This window comes from Engystomops pustulosus, chromosome 2 (assembly GCF_040894005.1).
Source record: "Engystomops pustulosus chromosome 2, aEngPut4.maternal, whole genome shotgun sequence".
NCBI lineage: Eukaryota > Metazoa > Chordata > Amphibia > Anura > Leptodactylidae > Engystomops > Engystomops pustulosus.
The window spans coordinates 69,647,380-69,656,285 of NC_092412.1; positions in this window are offsets into that span (position 1 = coordinate 69,647,380).

Sequence of the window (8,906 nt, forward strand, 5' to 3'; positions counted from 1 at the left end):
GGTAAGATCACTGTGATATTCTGTAGTCAGGTCGGGTGCTATATTAGGTGTATGCTAGACAAACCAAGCATTTTCATATGAAGATGAAATCTTTTGTTTTAATTTGAAAAATTTGGGCTTGTACTATAAAATTGTTTTTACAATAGATGACAAATTACACAACCAGGACTACTCCCTTTTGTGTGTCCCCAGAAAGCTCTGTATATTGTGTCCGCTTCAATTGACTGCTATGTGTAATGTCATTAACATCCGAATCCAACAGACTGAGACTCAACAAATAGTCATGAAAAGGCACACCCATTAGTACAGAAATTGTACAACAAATGTAAATGCTCTTCTGTTGGTGAAATCTCTAGTGCATTGTTATTTTTGAATGTTTGTTTTTTTTTTCTTACAGATTCCAGACAATTTACGAAATTGACTCCATTGGAGCCTGAACGTATGCAGGCATTCCTCATTGGGTGCATTGCTTCAAGGGGAGAATATGTTTTTGTGTATTTAGCACTCCGTGAAGCCTGTACTGAATTGCATTCAGACTGTATGGTTACGTGGCAGCCTTATGAGCTCTATGTACGGTCATAAGGGCTCTGCCTGCATGATAAGGCATTTTTCAGACCCCAGTGATTGGCAAAATGAGGGTCACTTTTTGTCTGTTATTCCTTCCAGGTGGTAAACCCGGAGTCATAAGGAGCCAAATAGACAGCACTTTCAGTGTCTCCTTTTCCGCATCTCTCTCTTCTCATCTTCCCCTCACTGTCAGGGTTCCTCAGGGCTCAGTCCTAGGTCCCCTTCTCTTTTCCCTCTATACAGCTCCCATTGGACAAATCATCAACATAATTTGTTTTCCAGTATCGTCTTTATGCTAATGACAATCAATTATATACTTCTGCGCGTAACATCACCCCTGCCTTATTCTAGAATACTAGTGAATTTCTCTCTGCTATCTCTGGCATCATGTCCTTTCTCTTCTTGAAACTTAATCTTTCTAAGCCTGAACTTGGTCTTTCCGCTATCTACTAACCGATCCAACCCTGACCTCTCCATCTTGGTCTGTAGGATTACTATAGCACCGAGGCAGCAGGCTCGCTGTTTTGGGGTTGTGCTGGACTCCGACTTCTCCTTTGCACTGCATATTCAATGTCTTGCTCGGTCTTGCCGCATACATCTCAGAAACCTCTCCATAATGCAGCAGCCAAACTTGTCTTTCAGACCCGATGCCTCCAGTCTGTGCCAGTCACTGCACTGGTCTCCTTTCGTATGCAGCGTAAAATAATAACCCTCATCCACAAAGCTCTGCATGATGCTGCGCCTCTCAGTCTATATCCCAACCCATGATCTTCGATCTGCCAGTGATCTTAGATTAATCTCTACCTTAATTCAAATCTCTCGCACATCTCCGAGACTTCTGCCAAGCTGCACCAATTGTTTGGGATGATTTTCCCCAGACTATCAGACTAATATTCAACCTCCAAAGTTTCAAACGTGCTCTTAAAACCCATCTCTTTATGCAAGCCTATCACACTCGCCAACTGCATGAAATGTCACCTCTCTCTTTACTAATCCATCCTATGTCCTCCTCCCGTCTGTTATCCGGCAAACACAAAACATATACCAAGCTCCAGGCTTCTCTGCAGTCACTTTCACCTTGGACTCTCATTGCTGGTTCAAGCAGCATAACTGTTATTTATTAAATTATTCAATTCTGTTCTCCTATAAAGAATGGCTGGACCATTATAGAAGCTCTTATACCTCTTGTGTCACCCCTCATTCTCATATACTGTAAGCTCTTGTGAGCTCTTGTATATGTCCCCTATGAGTTGTAAAGTGCTACAGAATATGAATGCACTATATACATAAAGATTATTATTTTTATTACTATTCATAGAGTAGCAGTGGTGCAAGCACACCATTCAACATTATGGAGATGCCAGAGTTAGCTGAGCAACCACAACCCCATTAAACACCTATTGGCCATGATGTTAAGAAGATGGGGGACACAAGAACCACATTCTGGCAAATAGTGGACAATCCAGCATCCATTGATCTAAGAAATATTTAGTGCATAAATACTCTTATGCACAGGATACATATATTTGTCAGGCTTTAAAATGGATAAGGGAGATAAAGTCCAGGTGCACATAGAAGTAGGAGGTTTTGTTATGGTTGTATGTGTACATCAGTGAGAGAAAGTATGCAGTCTGTGTTATTTCAGACTTTGGCCCTAAGGGTCGGAAAAGAACAGGTGCTGAGAAAAAAATATGCAAACATTAATTGTTCAAACAAAAAGTTGTTAAAAAAGACACACACTGAAAGTTTAACATCTGGTATTGTCCTTCTGTTCTTCTAGTCTTATGCTTCTGTAAGTATAGTCTGAACTCAGTGGGGCACATTTACTAAGAACAGCGCAAACTGCACTATGTTCAGTTTGCCTGTGTATAGGGCAGATTGTGCCAGATTCAGGATTTCTGTAAAAAAAAAGTTTAGAAGATATGCAAATTAGCCTTTGGTGCTCTGCAGAGCACCATCACGCTTCACTGTAATATAATGCAAGCCGGTGAGATTTGAAAAGAGAACGGCTCTCAGAATGCGGTTTGCATTATATTATGATGGAGCCTGATGGTGCTCTGCATTTTTTACAGAAATGCGCCCATGCAAAGACAATTGCAGATATTAGAAATTATATAAGAAATGAAGCTTGGGACACACTGGGAAGGGACAGGGAGGTACGTAATATTCATCTATCATCAGGTAATCTGATAGTAGATGTCCTTTAACCCCTTAGCGCTCTGCGCCGTAGCTGTACTGCGCAGCTTCCCACTATTGGCGCTCAGCGCAGTACAGCTACTGCACAGAGACGATGCCGGTTCAGCGCTGCATAGCAGCCGAACCGGCATCGTTAGCCGCAGGATTTCAACGGTAAACTACCGCTGACATCCCCGGCTAACACCCGCGGTCGGAGTGGCCTCCGATCTTGGGCGTTTAACCCGTTAAATGCCGGGTCAACGCGACCGCGGCATTTAACATGCCTTCCGGGGGTCTTTACCCCATGATCGCCAACCCCCCCCCCCGCCGTTTTCGGGGGGGGGGGCGATCGCTGTTATGGCACCTCTGGGGTCCGATCGGGACCCCAGAGAAGCCTGAAGGCAGTGCCTTTAAGATGGCGTCTGTGACGTCATCTTAAAGGCAAAGTGTCAGCCTATGCATCTGATGATTGCTTGTTCATATCCCATGGTGGATCAAGTAAAAAATGTAAAAAAAAAAGTTTTTCAATAAAAAATAACTTTATAAATCACTACAAATGCCCATAATCCCCAAAACATATAAAGAGACATATAACGCTCAAAATAGTCTAAATCATAACACAAACCCCACATATATAGTATCACCGCGTCCGTAACAATCCATAGAATAAAACGAAAACTATTGAACCCATATGATGAACGCCGTAAAAAAAAAACGTTAAAAACCCACCAAAAATGATGATTTTTACCTATTGTATCCCACTAAAAATGCAATAAAAAGTGATCAACAAAACATATGTACTCCAGAATGAAGAACAACATGTCCCGAAAATACAAGCCATAAACCAGCTCTGTAGCCAAAAACGTAACAATGTTATGCCACTTGGAAGACGGTGATGCAAAAATGATAGATTTTTCCCCACATTAGGGTTTTATTTGGCAAATTTAGTAAAACATAAGAAAAAATATTCATGTCTGGTATCCCCGTAATTGTATCGACCCATAGAATAAAGATAACAGGATTATTAGGATATACGGTGAACACGAAAAAAAAAAAAAGTAAAAAATCCAGTACAGAATTAATGCTCAAAAAAAGTTCCTAAATTTTCAACAATAGGTGATACCAACCCCAAAATGGTAACACTGTAAAAAGCATCTCATCGCGCAATGCCGTCACATGGCCCAAATAACGGAAAAGCGAAAATTTTATAGCCTTCAAAAGGGGGCAACGAGAAAACTAAAATCCTGGCAGCTGCAGGGTGCTCCTTCCCTTCTGCGCCTCGCTGTGCCCCCATAACACAAGTAATGTCCACATGTGGGGGGTCGCTGCACTTAGGAGAAATTGTAGAACAAATTTTATGGTGGGTTTTCTCTTTTTATCTTTTGGAAATGTATAAAATTTTAGGGCTAAATGAACGTATAACCGACAAAATTTGACCATTCTAAATTTCACCGCCATTACTATGAACATCTCAAGGGGTTAACAATCTTTGTAAATGCTGTTTCTGATAGTTTGTGGGGTGCAGATTTGAAAATGGGTTGGTTATATAGGGGGTTTTTGATGCTAAATATGTAAAATTTTATTTCAAACAGTATTTATACCCAAAATAGTCAATTCTGAAAATACGGAAAATCGCTATTCGATTTGTAGGCCGCGTGACGTCAAAATAAATTATCCAAACATTTCAAAATTTATAAAAATGTAAAGTAGGCAAATGGGAAATGTTATTCGGCAAGTTATTTAGGTGGTAAATTGATCTGCCTGAAAACGTGGTGATTTTGAATTTCGAAAAAGGCAAATTTTTCTAAAAAATCATCATTTTTTTCTTTTTTTTGTAAACTTATCAGCCAAAATTTACCACTAAAATGAAGTACAACATGTGGGGAAAAAACAATCTCAGAATCGCTTTGATAAGTAAAAGTGTTCAAAAGTTATAACCATATAAAGAGACGCAAGTCAGAATCCAAAAAATGGGACTGAGCCTTAAGCTGTAAAATGGCTGCGTCCTTAAGGGGTTAAAAAACTTTGCAAGCAGTACTTTGCAATACAATGTTACGTGAAATACAGAGCATATAATGTACTGTAAATCCTTATCATCATAATTTGTATGACACTCTTCATTGTGAAACCTTGCCCTATTTCCTTCCCGATTTTAGCATACAGGAATATTCAGAAGCATTAGCACATCTTCATCGTAAGCCTGTCACAGATATTATATCATTGTTCAGTCAACTCATGTCCATCATATACATGGCGTTTTCCCGAAAATAAGACTGTATACTGTCACTCTGTATTAATTTTTGCTCCTAAAGAGACGCTAGGTCTTATTTTCAGGGGAGGTCTTATTTTTCCATAAATAAAAATTCACATTTATTGTTGAACAAAAAAAAATAAACTTCTCTAACATCCCTATAACTCTCCAAACTTATTTCATGCAGAATTTATTGTGACTCCATTTCTATTGGAATCATAAAAATGTCCTCAAAGAGTCCTTCTTGTCCGGGTAGCTGCTTGTAGCACATTTGCAACGCAACAGTCAATGATTTTATCCCATGAATTCTTCACCCATGTCGCAGCCTCTTGTAGTATCTAAATGATCTACTAATACTCATGTACATATTATTAGGTAATTACACCATTTCCATTCCAATTAAATTTCTGAAGATTTGGATTGTTGCATGGATGGGAGAATCATTACTGGTATTCTGAATGGGTCCTGATTGTTTGTAAACCTATTTAATCTCCTCACTATCCAATGATAGTCAATGGGGCACATGTATTACTTGTATTCTTTTGGGCCTTTTTAAAGTTGGCTGAAGCCGGGATATTTTAGCAGTGCTACGTATCTTTTTTTTCTTTGTCTCTGCAGGTTTTTTTATTTGTTACAACTTTTTAGGTGCATTTATGGAACTAAGCATAGGGTCGGTTGTACTTTGTTTTGCACCAAAATATTGCTCTAAAAAAAGTTACAAAACAAATAAAACATCTGTCTCGGAAAGATACATTTAGCAACACTGCCACAACCCCAACTCACTTCTTAAGACCCAGGCATAGTCGCAAAAATGCACCCAAAAATCTGCAAAAAGAAGAGAAAAAACAGGTCATAATAAAGATATCCACAATGGCTTTTATTACTTTCCACTCCCACCTTACTCCCAAAGTGCAGATCACAGGAGCACCTGATTTCAAAGGTGAAATGAACAATATCCATCAGGAAATAATCGGTCAATCTCCAAACACTTTTAATCTCCTAAAATTGTTTGCTCTCTTCTGTTGACCCAAGGACAGAAGAAAAATAGGTCTCTGAGCTCCTCTTTTTGGCTTATCCTACTACCCACATGAGTGTCCTCAGTGACCCTACACCCTGCCTAGACCCTCTCCCCAGCTACCTCTCTGTGGATATGTCCTACATTTCTTACACTTCTGAGGGAAAATGAAAGAGGCTGTAAGGCAGTGATGGCTAACCTATGGCACTGGTGCCAGAGGTGGCACTCAGAGCCCTTTCTGTGGGCACTCAGGCCATCACCAGAGATGACTCCAGGTATCTTCCTGCAGTCCCAGACTTGCACAGAGCTATTTTAAAGTGACAGCTGTACCTGGGACTATTTTCTGCTTTATTGGTGTCCTCAGGGTGCTGGTATCAATTAAACTGTGACAGAGAAGGGAGTATAAATCACAAATTAAATTATTGTGTTGGCACTTTGCGATAAATAAGTGGGTCTTTGTTGTAGTTTGGGCACTCGGTCTCTAAAAGGTTTGCCATCACTGCTGTAAGGGAAACCAGGCTAATTTATTTCAGCCATGATACTCAAGGCTCATACTCGAGCCTCATTCTATTTTTAATACTGTTGTCTTGAAGAACAATGGGGGGCATTTATTAAAGATTTTCAAACGGAAAACTGGTGTATTTTTTTCTCACTTGCTGCGCCTCTTAAACCTTTTTGTAATGGAGAGGTTATTGTTGCTTTTCCGGGTTGTTCTTTTTTTGGGCACAAAATTATGGTACAGCTTGTGAATCTGACACTTTTCTGAAAATTCTATTTTTCCGACTCTTTTTGTGGCCCATTTTTTTGGTGTATAATTATAGTAGCCAAAAGGGAGTTCTATTTCACCTTCATGGGGAGACAGATCTAAACCTTAAAGAAAATCTACCATTTGCTTTTATCCATTATGAACAAAACATACCTTGAGAACGCTGTAACTACACTGATGCAGAAACATATCTTGTTTAATCCCTGAACTGAGTGGTTTTGCTGAAAGAAAAACATTATAAACTTATGAAATCCTGTGGCTGCTCAGTGCTTCTCCTCTTACCCTAATTATGCACTCCACCAGAGAATGATGTAATCACTGTATTGTTCCCAACAGGTAGAAGCAAAAAAGTTGCTGCACCATCCCCCAGCTGCTGTGTATGAGTCATCCAGCTCAGGTTGATTAGTTCTGTCTGGACAGTTCAGGAAACTTCGTGTAATGTGATTATGCATGGCAGGCAGTCTTTACCCAGCTTTCCCAAGGCCCTGAATTTTATAGTGGTTTTTGAGCAAAACCACTTGGATCAGGGATTAAACAAGATATGTATCTGCATCAGTGTAGCTACAGCATTCTCGAGGTATGTTTGGTCCACAATGCATAAAAACAAATGGTATATTTCCTTTAATGTTTGTGCGCCAAATCATTAATCCCTTGTGGCCCAAATTTACATCCCAATGAAAATCATAGCACGCTTCCAGCGCCATCCTGCAAGTTGGTAAATGCCCCCCCAATATGTATCTAGCATTTGAGCTAATGGGAAGCAGGTACACATGGGCCATGGAAACCACAGTTGTGTGTATGAGGCCATTAAAATGTTTTTGTGAGAAATCAGATAAATAAAAAGATAGCACATGGACAAAAACTACATTTATGTGCAGGGAGCCAAAGGGCGCTTAACCGATCATGTGCATAGAGAGACCTCCGTGTGAAGGCGGCACACACCTAAATCATTTGCAGGGTGTTTATTATTCAGAGTGGAATTAATATATTTCAAACATTACATTGCTTCACCACATATGAATTTGTTAATGGACTGATGACATATCATGTAAGGCAACATATCGGTCCTAAATAGACCTTTTTTAAAAGCTTGATCTGAAATATGCATGGAAGATGGGTGGGTAGTGGTTATTTCACACATCAGGTTTAGAGGCTGATGTAGGGTCACTTCAGACACCCTATCTTGGACTCAATACTACCTGGATGCACATCAGGATTGTGGTTCTGTGATCTACAGAACCAGAGATACAGGCAGTAAAAGACATAGGCGGCATTAATCAATTGTGGTGCAGGGTGCATGTTTTTGGTGCACAAAGTGTGCGGTAGTTAAAGCCGGGACGTTGCATTGTGGCTCAAGGGGTTAGTGAATTGGCACTTGAAAAAAAGGTTGTGAACCATCTTCACAATCATGAAGGTGAAATAGAACTCGATAGACTAACTTTTAGCTCCTATGTTTGTGCGCCACAAACTATACCAAAAATAGTGTCGGGAACCTAGAAGCACAGGAAAAGTGTTGTGATTCATAAGTTGCACCCAAATTGAGTGACCAAAAAAAAAGTTGTGAGTGTCTGAAAATATTGTGGTTTCAACACTTCATAAGTATGGCACACAGGGCAGCGAAGGAAAAATAGCTGCCGGAAAGTCAATTTCTGCCTTTTTGCAATGTTTTTGCACAGGAAATTCTCAGATATCTCAAAACATAAAATTGAGCAAGTTTGAGATAAATCTCCCCCCTGTAGTAGCAATGGAGCCACATACACCACCTCCTATGTGGTGTCGTTTTGTGATTAAATTTGCGTTCTTTTGAAAATTCTCAGTTGATAAATGTGGTGTTGCACAGTGTTGCAACAATTATACGCCAAGAAGCTACATAGGACTAATGAGAAATTTCCCCCATATACCTGTACACATGCATACAGTACATTTACAAATATACAGCAACATAAAGTATATACACATATAGCATATTCACATCACAGATATACAGTCTTATACAGCACATTAACATGACATATATGTTATATACATATTATGCTGTACAATGTGCAGCAAAATATTTATATAATGGTGCACATCCTCCATTCTTTAGTGTGACAGGTATATTGATGGGGCCCCCTCACCCTGCTGGTCCC